Source organism: Bufo gargarizans, chromosome 2 (assembly GCF_014858855.1).
Source record: "Bufo gargarizans isolate SCDJY-AF-19 chromosome 2, ASM1485885v1, whole genome shotgun sequence".
Lineage (NCBI taxonomy): Eukaryota > Metazoa > Chordata > Amphibia > Anura > Bufonidae > Bufo > Bufo gargarizans.
In genome coordinates, this window is record NC_058081.1 from 388,158,337 (window position 1) to 388,174,332 (window position 15,996).

Below are 15,996 nucleotides of genomic sequence, written 5' to 3' on the forward strand. Positions count from 1 at the left end.
ATTCCGGATGAGCAGGCTTCTGGTTTTGATGAAGGGGAAGTTTCTTCTGATATGGACTCTAGTGTCTCAAAAAATACTTCGGGACGTCCACTTTGTTCCATTGAGGATACTAAATCTCTGAGTGATGATAAATTTGGAGGAACCCAAAGAGCCTCTCTCTGTCCAAGACCAAATGTTTTTGCGGTTTGCGGACAGTAAGAAACAAGTTTTTCCTGTTCACAGGTTTATTAAGACTCTCATACAAAATGAATAGAGGGATTTGGAAAAGAGGCAGTCGGCTTCTAAAATGTTTAAGAGGAAGTACCCTTTTGCTGAGTAAGATTCCAGTTCTTGGGACAAACCTCCTAAAGTCGATGCTCCGGTAGCAAGGATTTCCAAGAAATCCTCTCTGCCGTTTGAGGATCTGGGGCTACTGAATGACCCGATGGATAAAAAATGTGAGTCTCTCCTTAAAAAGACCTGGGAGTCATCCACAGCCACATTAAGACCTGGAATATCACCCACCTACACAGCAAGAACTCTGTCATTGTGGTTGGGCCAACTCGATGAGCACATTGAGTCAGATACTCCCAGGGAAGACATCCTTGCTTCCATCCCTATGCTTAAGCAGGCCTCTAATTTTCTGCCAGACGCCTGCAGACATTGTAAAGCTATCAGGCCTCTAATTTTCTGCAGACATTGTAAAGCTATCAGCTAAAACGGCAGCATTATCCAAAGCTTTCCACAGGGCGATTTGGTTGAGATCATGGTCAAGGGATGCAGCGTCTAATAATAGATTGTGTTCTCTACCATGTGAAGGCGATCGTGTGTTTGGTACTGCCTTAGACGACATCTTAGAAAAGGCCTCTGACAGGAAAAAGGAGTTTCCCACAGTCAAAATTCTTTCACCAAAAACGCTCCTTTCGCCCCCAAAAACTTGCTACATTTGACAAGAAGAAAAAAGAACCCAATTCTTCATGGTAATCATCTAAAGGGAAAAATAGAGGTTTCCTATTCAACCCTGCCCGTCCTTCCTCCCAATGATGCCAGAAGTTCAGTGGGGGGAAAGCTGAAGCATTTCGGTTCTGCCTGGGAAAGAATCAGTGCCTCTCCTTGGGTGCTCTCAACCATAACCGCCGGGTGCCATTTAGAATTCCCTAGAGTCCCTGTACCTTCTTTAGACACTATAAATTAGATGTCTTAGCCAGCAAAGACATCTTTTGGCAGGAAGGTTTTGTCTGCTGTCATCTCACTAGACAGACCCTCAGGGAAGGAAAGTGGTCCCTAGATACTGAAGAAAAATCTTCATTCATATTTCAGAAAAATGGGGTCTCCCGATTCTGGATCTAGAGAATTCTGTATTCTGTCTGCCCCAGGAGGGTCTGAACCAGATGCCCTCTTGTTAAGATGGCCGTTCCCTCCATTTTCAGGAGGAAAGGGCCCGGATAATACTGATTGCCCCTTATTGGACAAAAAGATTTTGTTTTCCCCCGCTCCAGAGGTTGGCAGCAGGGGAATACTGGACTCTGCCTTCCATACCAGACCTTCTCCATCAAGGTCTGGCCTTCCACCCGACCATTCCACAGCTTCATCTAACTGACTGGAGGTTGAAGGGGGCATGGCCTGGTGTGATCAGTCGCACAATGTGGAGATCCCGCTACAGTTATCCTGATATTATTAGCTATACCACTTAGAGTTGACTTCTTTGGCTCAATATAGAGTATTAAACCCTTCTTCTTACTGACTAGTGTCTGGCGCTGTATTGACGATAGTCGAGGGTAGGAACCGTTGCAAAACAGGAGAATTACGGGAAGAGCCTCTGATAAATAGACCAAAGGAAGTCGCGGCCAGACTTGAGCGATTTGCCCGAGTTCCGCCTAATACGGCCACTGATGATGAGCCTACTGATCAGACTGATAAGGTGACCTCTATGCCGAAGGCTGCTTTGTGCACTGCAGACTTTGCACCTTCTGGACCTCGGCCTATTACTACTACTCATGAACGGCCATGTTCTGCTGAGGAGTCGATTGAACAGGAACCTACCCTTGCTGATGTCCTCAAAGCTATTCAACAATACTGTACAGCACTTACTGATCTGAACAACCAGGTCGGGGTATTCAAGAGAATGTTTCTATTATTCGCCACAATCTCCAAAGGGTGGTGGAACATACGTCCGCAGTGGAACACAGGGTTGATGAGTTGGAGGACGCCATCCCCTTGCTTCAATAGGACTCTGAGACACACTCCAAGGCAACAGAGGCCCTATTTGCTAAGAAGGATGACCTGGAGAACAGGCTGCGTCGTAATAATGTACGGCTAGTGGGGGTCCTGGAACCCAGAGGGCTCAGACCAGAGCTTGTATTTTGAATGTATATGGCAAAGACACTTTGTCATAGGGTCCCTACCCCCCCCCCCCCCTCCCTTCCAAGAGCTTCCTACTACAGAGATTAAGGCTACTTTCACACTAGCGTTCGATCGGATCCGTTCTGAACGGATCCGATCATAATAATGCAGACGGAGGCTCCGTTCAGAACGGATCCGTCTGCATTATTTTAGCATATAACAGCTAAGTGTGAAAATAGCCTCGTACGGATCCATCCAGACTTTCAATGTAAAGTCAATGGGGGACGGATCCGCCTGAAGATTGAGCCATATTGTGGCATCTTCAAACGGATCCGTCCCCATTGACTTACATTGTAAGTCTGGACGGATCCGCACGGCCAGGCGGACACCCCAACGCTGCAAGCAGCGTTCAGCTGTCCGCCTGTCCGTGCGGAGGCGAGCGGAGCGGAGGCTGAACGCCGCCAGACTGATGCAGTCTGAGCGGATCCGCTCCATTCAGACTGCATCAGGGCTGGACGGCTGCGTTCGGGTCCGCTCGTGAGCCCCTTCAAACGGAGCTCACGAGCGGACCGACGAACGCTAGTGTGAAAGTAGCCTAATGGCGCTAAGGTCTCCTTTTTCCCAGATTACTCTATGGAAGTCCAGAAGAGGAGGGCCAAGTTCCTGGATATAAAAAGGCGCTTACACCTGCTAGGCGTGCTGTATTCTATGATCTATCCTGCCAAGCTGCGGGTAGTGGCCCTGGGTACTACCTCATTCTTTGAATCGCCAGGAGATGCCCTGAGATGGTTAGATGTGCATAAGGCCCGGATTCGTCAGGAGTCCATTGGCTGAAGTTTGAACGTGAGCAGGCCTGGGCCTACTGTTGGAACTTGAGATTTGCACCTGGATCTATGCTGCGGACTTACGTTTTTTTTATTTTTATTTCTGTACTTTTATGCTTCTTGATAAGGAAAAATTCTATCCATCTTCTTTAATCTGCCTGGAGGCAGAGCGGCTCTTATTAAAACAAAGAGGCCTTTCTGATACAGTCACATCCACTTTTTACTTCATAGTAGGAAACAGATCACCTCCAAGATCTATGTATGGACATGGAAAGCCTTTCTATCCTTTGCAGGTAACAGGTGGAATCCACAGAATCAACTAGACGTGGGTCTGGTGTTAGAATTCAATAAGGGCCTTAGGGTTAGTACCCTAAAGGCCCAGATAGCAGCCCTCAGTGCCTTAATGGATCTTAAAATAGTTTCCTCTTGTTGGGAGATTCATAAAGTGCACAAGTAGAATTCATACCACCAACTTCGTTAAAGTTCCTCCTTGGGATTCAAATGTTGTTCTCTCTGCCCTCACTGTGATGCCATTTGAACCCCTGACAGGCATATTAACCTTAAAAACTGAGGTTATTAACCTTAAACTATGTTTATTATAGCCATCACCACAGTTCGAGTTGGAAAAATTCTGGCTTTCTCTTGTAAATTGCCCTACCTTACTATGTTAGAAAGTCTGACCGCCTTTTGATCCACTTCCACCTCTCTGTGCCATGCACGGTGTAGAGGAAGTGAGAGGCTACGGCTTGATGAGCTGGTTGAGGGTGGAGACCCAATGTATGCTTGTGTTGACTGGATTGCTCATACTGTGCCTGCCATGACCATGGCCTGTCCCGGACTACGGTCTTGCCTAATCCCTTGGTGCATTGCACTGGTCTTTTGACCCCCATGGGTCAGCTGTCAGTTATACAGAGACTACTCCAGGAGGTAGTGGCCTGGTGGTTCCCCTGCAGCGAAATCCAGATCCCTGTACGGGGTTTAAAGGATAAAGTCCAGGGGACTGTCAGAATAACGCCCTTAAGGCTGTTTCACACGAGCAAGTCCATTGCAGGAATCGTGCCCTGTGTGTGAGTGTTATCCTCTGTTCTGGGCTTGCAAGAACGCATATCATTATTATGATGTATAATTCTATGTGCCTCTGCTTGACCTTACTGATACAGAATCATACTGACAGCTTTATCTCACTATGATTCTGTAGAAGTAAGGTCAAGCAAAGGCACATAGCATTAGAAAATTATGATAATGCCACGCACTCTTGCAAGTCCAGAATGGAGGATCACGTTCACACATAGTGTAATTCCCGCAATAGACTCACTCGTGTGAAACAGCCCCTAGGAGTAGCCCAACGTCAAATTTGTTGGCTGACATAGTGGTTCCACACCCACTGCTTTAATATGCTAACGCATTAAAATTTCCCTTCACTGGAACGAAGGAGCATAGGCCAACCCTGAAAAACAAACCCAAACCCAGTTATTCATCAGAAAGCCAGATAGAGGATTTTGATTTATCACTCCATGGAACATATTTCCACTGCTCTAGAGTCCTGTGCTGGCTTGCTTTACACTATTCCATCTGAAGCTTGGCATTGTGCATGGAAACCTATGCCATGAAGCTGTTGAAGCTGCTTTAACTTAAAGCATTTAAGAATGCACTCCGGTGCTCCAAATCAGGGTACCCCAAGGGGTTAATATCAACGTGTTGCAGAGCCATATGCTAACACAAAGGCAGGTCAAAGACAGTCTCTATGTTTATTACAATGAGTAAAGCAGTTTTTACATGTCCAGAGGGGGGGAGGGGGGTGTCCCCCTCTGAGGCTCATGCCATTTAATTCATTGGCTAAGAAGGAAAAAAGAGATAACACTTGGAGTCTGCGCATTGTGCACTCTCTTTCAATCTTTGGTATGTGAACTAATGTAAACATCTGTGCACCAGCGCCGTCTTACTAACATTTACTTAAGTCATATATGACACTTCAAGGAGGTGCTTTTTTTTTTTTATAGGCACTGAATATATATGTGAATCATCTAGCCAAGTAATTGGCTCAAGCATTCTTCACACAGTTTGTGTGAGCCCAGAGAAGGAGTTCGTCCCACAGCTGTGTGCCCCTCCCCCCCCACCCTTCCTTCCTTCTTCACTGCTGAGATACAGGCAGTCTGAGCAAAGGGGGAGGGGAGTCGCTTGAGATAAGGAACAAGCAACTACTTAAAAAATCATACAGTTACACAGTCCTAGAGAGACAAAATATAGAATGATATTCACACATCTCTATCAAAGCTCCAAGTGCACAGTTTTTGTGCTGATATTAATTCCAGAGGAGGTTTGGATCGCTGCAGTTATCCAGTCAGTGACTTATGTTCTATGCGCCTCAGCACTCTGGACCCTATTCTGTAACTTTGTGTCATCTGCCACTATTGATGGTGTAATATCTAGGAGGGAATATACAAACCGGATTCCAAAAAAGTTGGGATACTAAACAGATTGTGAATAAAAACTGAATGCAATGATGTGGAGATGGCAAATGTCAATATTTTATTTGTAATAGAACGTAGATGACAGATCAAACGTTTAATCCGAGTAAATGTATCATTTTAAAGGAAAAATACGTTGATTCAAATTTTCACTGTGTCAACAAATCCCAAAAAAGTTGGGACAAGTAGCAATAAGAGGCTGGAAAAAGTAAATTTGAGCAGAACGAAGAGCTGGAAGACTAATTAACACTAATTAGGTCAATTGGCAACATGATTGGGTATAAAAAGAGCTTCTCAGAGTGGCAGTGTCTCTCAGAAGCCAAGATGGGTAGAGGATCACCAATTCCCACAATGTTGCGCAGAAAGATAGTGGAGCAATATCAGAAAGGTGTTACCCAGCGAAAAATTGCAAAGACTTTGCATCTATCATCATCAACTGTGCATAACATCATCCGAAGATTCAGAGAATCTGGAACAATCTCTGTGCGTAAGGCTGGTTTCACACGGGCGTTGCGGAAAAATGTGCGGGTGCGTTGCGGAAACACCCGCGATTTTTCCGCGCGAGTGCAAAACATTGTCATGCGTTGCACTCGCGTGAGAAAAATCGCGCATGTTTGGTACCCAAACCCGAACTTCTTCACAGCAGTTCGGGCTTGGGATTGATGTTCTGAAGATTCTATTATTTTCCCTTATAACATGGTTATAAGGGAAAATAATAGCATTCTGAATACAGAATGCTTAGTATAATAGTGCTGGAAGGGTTAAAAAAAAATAAAAACGTTAACTCACCTTATCCCCAAGATCGTGTAGTTCCCGGTCGGTCTCTTCTCTAGCTGTGGGCTTGGGCTGAATGACCTTTGGTGATGTCAGATCACATGCTCCAATCACATGGTCCATCACCATGGTGATGGAGCATGTGATCTGACATCACCAAAGGTCCTTTAGCCACAGCTAAAGAAGAGACCGACCGGGAACTAGGCGATCATGGGGATAAGGTGAGTTAACTTTTTTATTTTTTTTAACCCTCCCAGCACCATTATACTAAGCATTCTGTAGTCGGAATGCTATTATTTTCCCTTATAACCATGTTATAAGGGAAAATAATACAGTGAATAGACTGTCACCTAGAACCCATGCGTGAAAATCGCACCGCATCCGCACTTGCTTGCGGATGCTTGCGATTTTCACGCAACCCCATTCATTTCTATGGGGCCTGCGTTACGTGAAAAACGCAGAATATAGAACATGCTGCGATTTTCACGCAACGCATAAGTGATGCGTGAAAATCACCGCTCATGTGAACAGCCCCATAGAAATGAATGGGTCAGGATTCAGTGCGGGTGTAGTGCGTTCAACTCACGCATCGCACCCGCACGGAAATCTCGCCCGTGTGAAAGGGGCCTAAGGGTCAAGGCCGTAAAACCATACTGGATGCCCGTGATCTCCGGGCCCTTAAACGAGCACCACAAACAGGAATGCTACTGTAAAGGAAATCACAGAATGGGCTCAGGAATACTTCCAGAAACCATTGTCAGTGAACACAATCCACCGTGCCATCCGCCATTGCCAGCTGAAACTTTACAGTACAAAGAAGCCATTTCTAAGCAAGATCCACAAGCTCAGGCGTTTTCACTGGGCCAGGGATAATTTAAAATGGAGTGTGGCAAAATGGAAGACTGTTCTGTGGTCAGACGAGTCACTATTCAAAGTTCTTTTTGGAAATCTGGGACGCCATGTCATCCGGACCAAAGAGGACAAGGACAACCCAAGTTGTTATCAACGCTCAGTTCAGAAGCCTGCATCTCTGATGGTATGGGGTTGCATGAGTGCGTGTGCCATGGGCAGCTTGCATGTCTGGAAAGGCACCATCAATGCAGAAAAATATAATCAGGTTCTAGAACAACATATGCTCCCATCCAAGACGTCATCTCTTTCAGGGAAGACCCTGCATTTTTCAACAAGATAATGCCAGACCACATTCTGCATCAATCACAACATCATGGCTGCGTAGGAGAAGGATCCGGGTACGGAAATGGCCAGTCTGCAGTCCAGATCTTTCACCTATAGAGAACATTTGGCGCATCATAAAGAGGAAGGTGCAACAAAGAAGGCCCAAGACGATTGAACAGTTAGAGGCCTGTATTAGACAAGAATGGGAGAGCATTCCTATTTCTAAACTTGAGAAACTGGTTTCCTCGGTCCCCAGACATCTGTTGAGTGTTGTAAGAAGAAGGGGAGATGCCACACAGTGGTGAAAATGGCCTTGTCCCAACTTTTTGGGGATTTGTTGACACCATGAAATTCTGATTCAACATATTTTTCCCTTTAAAATGGTACATTTTCTCAGTTTAAACTTTTGTTCCGTGATTTATGTTCTATTCTGAATAAAATATTAAAAGTTGGCACATCATTGCATTCAGTTTTTATTCACGATTTGTATAGTGTCCCAACTTTTTGGGAATCCGGTTTGTATTTCATGAACTGACTTGTTATAACGGTGGTGTTCTATTGCAGTACCATGCTGGAATTTAGTGAGTCATACTTTCACAAATGTTTGTAAAGGCAGGCTGCATGGCTAGGTGCTGGATTTTATACACCTGTTGAAATGGGACTGAATGAAACACCTGAATTCAATTATTAAAGTGGTTGGCCACCCTAAGTATAAAAAATCCAAAGTACCCTAGACAATAGCCAAAACCATGAAGTATTTATATTATGTGACATGTACTGGCTATACAGTATCATTTTTCTAACCTGTTCACTATGACATGCCTCCCTGGAGGAGCTCCTCAGACCAGCTGTGTGGGAGGAGCAACTGCAAAGTGAAAGTAAAAATCCCACCATGCATTGCAGCAAGCATGTTCAGAGGAGCAGTCACATGACATCCCTGCCCACCTGTGTTTCCATAGAGACAAGAGCACCTCAGATAATATCAATAACTCAGTCATCAATGAATAGCTGCTGTACAGACATAGCAATAGGAAGTATGCCCTAGTCCCAGCAGCAAACAGGAATATGATGCTGTGGCGGATACCAGACCTTGTGCCCGCTTGACGTCACCTACGTCGAGCTCACGGGACGCAGTATCGTCACTTGTTACCAAAACGTGACGTTACGCCCTCCAGAGGAGCAGGTAAGGTCAGGTTGGTACAGTTTACACAGGCACAGAGAGGCAACGAGCTGAGAGCCTTTCCCTGCTGCTGTGAAACAGCGCCTTCTCAGCCCAGGAAATCTGCCACCAGCTTCTCGTTTGATATAAGCCCAGTCCACTAACTGGATTATATAGGGTGAGAAACCAACCCGCGGTAGCTTATAAGTAGGCCGAAACACGGATGTGGGGATTCCTGATCGAGATACAAGATAGCACAAGATTAAATTATATATTTATTCGCCTTAAGAGCACACTAGATATAACACTATACACACAGAATATATACAGTGGTCTGAGGTTACAGATACAGGTGATATAGGTACAACATGGTTAAGCAGAGCAAAAGTCAGTTACCAGGTAGATGAAAGATGCTTGCAGCGTTCGGGTGTCCGCCTGGCTGTGCGGATCCGTCCAGACTTACAATGTAAGTCAATGGGGACGGATCCGTTTGAAGATGCCACAATATGGCTCAATCTTCAAACGGATCCGTCCCCCATTGACTTTCAATGTAAAAGTCTGGACGGATCCGCTCAGGCTAATTTCACACTTAGCTTTTTTTTGCCAATATAATGCAGACGGATCCGTTCTGAACGTAGACACCGTCTGCATTAATATGATTGGATCCGTTCAGAACGGATCCGATCGAACGCTAGTGTGAAAGTAGCCTTAGGTATCACTGCATCCGTGACAACCTGCTCTATAAAATTACCACATGATCTAACCTGTCAGATGAATGTTGTAAATAACAAAACAAAAAAAACGTGCCAAAAAAGCTATTTCCTGTTACCTTGCCGCACAAAAAGTGTAATATAGAGCAACCAAAAATCATATGTACCCTAAACTAGTACCACCAAAACTGCCACCCTATCCCGTAAAATGGGGTCACTTTTTTGGAGTTTCTACTCTATGGGTGCATCAGGGGGGCTTCAAATGGGACATGGTGTAAAAAAATAACTGTCCAGCAAAATCTGCCTTCCAAAAACCGTATGGCATTCCTTTCCTTCTGCGCCCTGTCGTGTGTCCGTACAGCAGTTTACGACCACATATGGGGTGTTTCTGTAAACTACAGAATTAGGGCCATAAATAATGAGTTTTGTTTGGCTGTTAACCCTTGCTTTGTAACTGGCAAAAAATAGTAAAATGGAAAATCTGCCAAAAAAGTGAAATTATGAAATTGTATCTCTATTTTCCATTAAATCTTGTGCAACACCTAAAGGGTTAACAAAGTTTGTAAAATCAGTTTTGTATACCTTGAGGGGTGTAGTTTCTTAGATGGGGTCACTTTTATGGAGTTTCTACTCTAGGGGTGCATCAGGGGGCTTCAAATGGGACATGGTGTCAAAAAACCAGTCCAGCAAAATCTGGCTTGCAAAAACCACACGGCGCACCTTTCACTCTACGCCCTACTGTGTGCCCGTACAGTAGTTTACGGCCACATATGGGGTGTTTCTGTAAACTATTAGAGAGAAATAAAAAAGGGTTTTATCTCACAAGGGGGCGCCACTCTTTACTTAATTGATTGTAAAATCCAATTACCAATTGATTATAATATTTAAAATATCTTGAAATGTTTTAAAATATTTTACCAGGCTGGAGATTAATTATTCAGTGGATTTTCAACCAAAATCATATATCGTATAAAACCATATCTGTAAAGTGAAACTAAATTCGTAATCACTCACCCAGGAGGAGAGATGGGGGGAATAAACTCAAAACTAGAATATCAGGAAATAACGGCAGTCCTGTGGCTGGAGCTTCTTGTCAATTCCTTTATTTAGAAAAATAAATGGCCTGGATAAGTCAAAGTGTTTTAAAGTTATGAGCACTTAAAGTGACACTGGTCAGATTTGCAAAAAATGGCCAAGTCCTTAAGGGGTTAAGATTATGTCCAAATATTTTTTCAATATACCTCCATCAAAATGCTCAAATGTGGTGTGAATATATATGCCTAGCCTATGTTGACATGTGCCTGAAAATACAGCGGAAAAAATCTGCAGCTCTGTAACAAAAAAAGTGACAAAAACCACAAGGACTGCAAGAATTGCATGCAGTTTTTGCTGTGGAAAAGGCTGCAGACTTGACCCTCTCCATTGAAAAGGGTGAAATCCACAAGGGGGATTCATATCATAAAAACATGCGTACATTTCAAATCCACACTGCAGGTCAATTTACACCGTTTTTTGTACGAAATGTGTGGATGACATTTTGTAAAGTCTCATCGACTTTGCTGGTACTGTAAAACAATGTACCCAAATCCACAGCCATTGAGTTTCTTGTGGCCATATCCTTAAAGGGGGTTCTCTGCTTTTTTTTTTTTTATATATATTGATGACCTGTCCTCAGGTGACCAGCTGTTAGAAGAGCCTGCACGCTGATATTTACACCTGCTCGCCGTTGCAACTGCAGCGAAGAGCAGGTGCTGTAATTACAAATACGCCACCCTATTCACTTGAACAGGAAGGAGCTGTCCCATTGAAGTGAATAGGACGGCGGAGTTGTAATTACACGTGTCAGGATAATGGGACCGCACTGCTCCTCATTCACAGTGCTTCTATAAGCGCAGTGTTATCTTCAAACAGCTGATTGGCGGGGGTGTCAGAAGTCAGCCCCACGCTGATCTGATATTGACTACCTATCCTGAGGATAGGTCATCAGTATAAAAAATAAATAAAAATGAACAACCCTTTTAAGGTCCTTTTTTACACAGACTGATGTGTCGGGTAATTATCGGCAACAAATCAAACGTTCCTGATAATCGTTTAATCATCATCATCATCATCAGAGATGCAGCAATCACTTCCTTTGTATGGGGTAATGCAAATGCCACAGCGATTGCTTGTACCCATAGCAAATCATTGTTTGTGGGTAGCAGATCCCTGTTTACACAGCGCTATCTGCTGCACAGAAACAATGGGGCAGATTTATCAAAACCAGTGTAAAGGAAAACTGGCTTAGTTGCCCAGAGCAACCAATCAGATTCCACCTTACAATCAGATCTCCTTTGAAAACTGAAAGATGGATGCTGGTTGTTATGGGCAACTAAGCCAGTTTTCTTTTACACTGGTTTAGATAAATCTCCCCCAATGATTTTAGGTGTCGGCAGAACAACACTATAAGGCTCAAGTCACACGTCCCCATTTTTTTTTTCCGCATCCTTTCCGCAAAAATGCGGAAAAGATGCAGAGTATATGCGGACCCATTCATTTCAATGGGGCCGCAAAAGATGCGGACAGCATTCAGTATGCTGTCCGCATCCGCAATTCCGTTCCGCAATGCGGATCCACCAAATAAGTACCGCATGTCCTACTTTTGTCCGCAAATTGCGTCGCCCCATTGAAGTGAATGGGTCCGCAAAAAAAGGATGACATGCGGAAAGATGTCAAATGTCATCCGCAATTGTGGATCATGAATTGCGGATCTGCAGGAAATAGAAAAAGAATCCTGCCCCATGTGACCTTGATCTCCAGGGAGACAGGTGTCAGGAAGAGGATTCATCTTCAGAGCCGACCAGCACATATATCAGCAGACATTATGTGCAATTTTGAAGTTGAAAAACTGATAGTCCTCATACGAGAGAGGCCAGCCCTGTGGGACTCCAGGACTGAAATATACCACGAACGGACCATCAAAGATCGTTCATGGAATGAAGTGTGTGTAGAGTTGCTGTCCACTGCATGGACCTCCGCATCAAAAGAAAAGCAAATTAAAATGCGTGAGTAAATACTTTAAAGTAATGTGTATTTAATATTGTTTGTTTAACACCTTAAGGACCTGGCTCATTTTCACCTTAATGACCAGGCCATTTTTTGCAAATCTGACCAGTGTCACTTTAAGTGCTGATAACTTTAAAACACTTTAACTTATCCAGGCCATTCTGAGATTGTTTTTTCGGCACATATTGTACTTCATGACACTGGTAAAATGAAGTAAAAATTAAATAAATTTTTATTTATAAAAAAAAGACCAAATTTACCCAAATTTGTTTAAAAATTGCAAATTTCCAAGTTTCAATTTCTCTACTTCTATAATACATAGTAATACCTCCAAACATATTTATTACTTTACATTCCCCATATGTCTACTTCATGTTTGCATCATTTTGGGAATGATATTTTATATTTTGGGGATGTTACAAGGCTTAGAAGTTTGGAAGCAAATCTTTTCAAAAACCCAATTTTTAGGGACCAGTTCAGGTCTGAAGTCACTTTGTGAGGCTTATATAATAGAAACCACCCAAAAATGACACAATTCTAGAAACTACACCCCTCAAGGTATTCAAAACTGATTTTACAAACTTTGTTAACCCTTTAGGTGTTCCACAAGAATTAATGGAAAATACAGATACAATTTCTTTTGGACACCATGTCCCATTTGAAGCCCCTCTGATGCACCCCTAGAGTCGAAACTCCATAAAAGTGACTCCATCTAAGAAACTAGACCCCTCAAGGTATTCAAAACTGATTTTACAAACGTTGTTAACCCTTTAGGTGTTCCATAAGAGTTATTGGCAAATAGAGATGAAATTTCAGAATTTCAATTTTTGGGCAAATTTTCCATTTTACAATTTTTTTTCCAGTTACAAAGCAAGGGTTAACAGCCAAACAAAACTCATTATTTATGGCCCTGATTCTGTAGTTTACAGAAACACCCCATATGTGGTTGTAAACCGCTGTACGGGAACACGGCAGGGCGCAGAAGGAAAGGAATGCCATACGGTTTTTGGAAGGCAGATTTTGCTAGACCGTTTTTTTGGACACCATGTCCCATTTGAAGCCCCCCTGATGCACCCCTAGAGTAAAAACTCCAAAAAAGTGACCCCATTTTAGAAGCTACGGGATAGGGTGGAAGTTTTGTTGGTACTAGTTTAGGGTACATATGATTATATGGTTGCACTTTTTGTGAGGCAAGGTAACAAGAAATTGCTTTTTTGCCACCGTTTTTTTGTTATTTACAACATTCATCTGACAGGTTAGATCATGTGGTATTTTTATAGAGCAGGTTGTCATGGACGCGGCGATACCTAATATGTATACAATTTTTTTATTTATGTAAGTTTTACACAATGATTTCATTTTTGAAACAAAAAAAATGTTTTACTGTCTCTATAGTCTGAGAGCCATAGTTTTTTCAGTTTTTGGGAGAATATCTAAAGTAGGGTCTCATTTTTTTGTGGGATGAGATGACGGTTTTATTGGCACTATTTTGGGGTGCATATGACTTTTTGATCGCTTGCTATTACACTTTTTGTGACCAGATGACAAAAAGGCTTTTTTTACACCTTTTTTATTTTTTACAGTGTTCATCTGAGGGGTTAGGTCATGTGATATTTTTATAGAGCCGGTCGATACGGACGCGGCAATACCTAATATGTATACCTTTTTTTTATTTATGCAAGTTTTACACGATGATTTCATTTTTGAAACAAAAAAAATCATGTTTTAGTGTTTCCATAGTCTAAGAGCCATAGTTTTTTTTAGTTTTTGGGCGATTTATCTTGGGTAGGGTATGATTTTTGCGGGATGAGATGAAGGTTTTGGGGTGCATATGACTTTTTGATCGCTTGCTATTACACTTTTTGTGATGTAAGGTGACAATTTTTTTTTATTTAGCACAGTTTATTTTTTACGGTGTTCATCTGCAGGGTTAGCTCATGTGATATTATTATAGAGCTGGTCGATATGGACTCGGCGATACCTAATATGTATACTTTTTTATTTATGTAAGTTTTATACAATAATATCCTTTTTGAAACAAAAAAAAATCATGTTATAGTGTCCCCATAGTTTTTATTTTTTGGGCCATTGTCTCATGTAGGGGCTCATTTTTTGCGGGATGAGGTGACGGTTTGATTGGTACTATTTCGGCGTACATGCGACTCTTTTGATCACTTTTATTACCTTTTTTGGGAAGTAAGGTGGGCAAAAATTCAATTTCCTGATGGTTTTTATTTTTATGGCGTTCACCGTGCGGGGAAAGTAACATGACCGTTTTATAGATCAGGTCGTTACGGACGCGGCGTTTCCTAATATGTGTAGTGTATTTTTTATTTTATTTCTTTTTTATTCAGTGATAAATGTGTTTTTATTATCTTTACTTTTTTTTACTTTTTTTTGGACCCAGACCCACTTGGTTCTTGAAGATCCAGTGGGTCTGATGTCTGTATAATACAATACAGTACAATATATATTGTACTGTACTGTATTTTACTTACACTGAACAGATCTATGCTTTTAGCATAGATCTGTTCAGCACCATGGACAGCAGGACGCCTGAGAAGGCATCCTGTTGCCATGGGAACCTTCCCCGTCTGCCACAACTGAGCAGACGGGGAAGGGTAAGGGGAAGGAGGGGAGCTCCCTCCCTCTGTCCCCCCATCCATCTGGGGGCTGCAAAAGCACAGCAGCCCCCCGATGGCAGAGGGGGGGAGCTCCCTGACTTAACCCTTTCCATACCGCGGTATGGAAAGGGTGAAATGGCTGACATCGCAGCGATGTCAGCCGTTTATACCAGAGTGTCAGCAATGTGCTGACACTCAGGTACCACTGACTACCAATGAAAATTTAGCGGGAGGCGGGCTGGGGATCGCGATCCCGCCTGCCGCAACTGCCGCACCGTCCAAAAACCTCCCCCCTGCACCCCGCCGACATAATTTCATTCAGGGGTGCAGGGGGGATTAAAAAAAATTAGGCTATGGCCATTTTTACGTTTCTGATCCCTGCGGTCAGGGACCACAGGGATCAGAAACTACATAAAACGCTGCAAACCGCTGGTCTGAATTGACCTGCGGTTTGCAGCAATCGCCGATATGGGGGGGTCACAGGACCCCCCTCGGCATTGACCCTGAGTGCCTGGCTGTGTGTAACAGCTGGCACTCAGCACTGTCACCATGTCTGCAGACATGGTGACAGTTTAATGCCAGGATGAGTACACTCGTCCTGGTGCGCTAAGTACCATTGCTCCAGGACGAGTATACTCGTCCAAGGTCCTGAAGGGGTTAATACACACATTCATGTTGCATGGTGTGTGTATACGCAGCCTGCCATGCACACATGTGTATACCCAGCCTGCCAATACACACATTCATGTTGCTTGGTGTGTGTATACGCAGCCTGCCATGCACACATGTGTATACCCAGCCTGCCAATACACACATTCATGTTGCATGGTGTGTGTATACGCAGCCTGCCATGCACACATGTGTATACCCAACCTGCCAATACACACATTCATG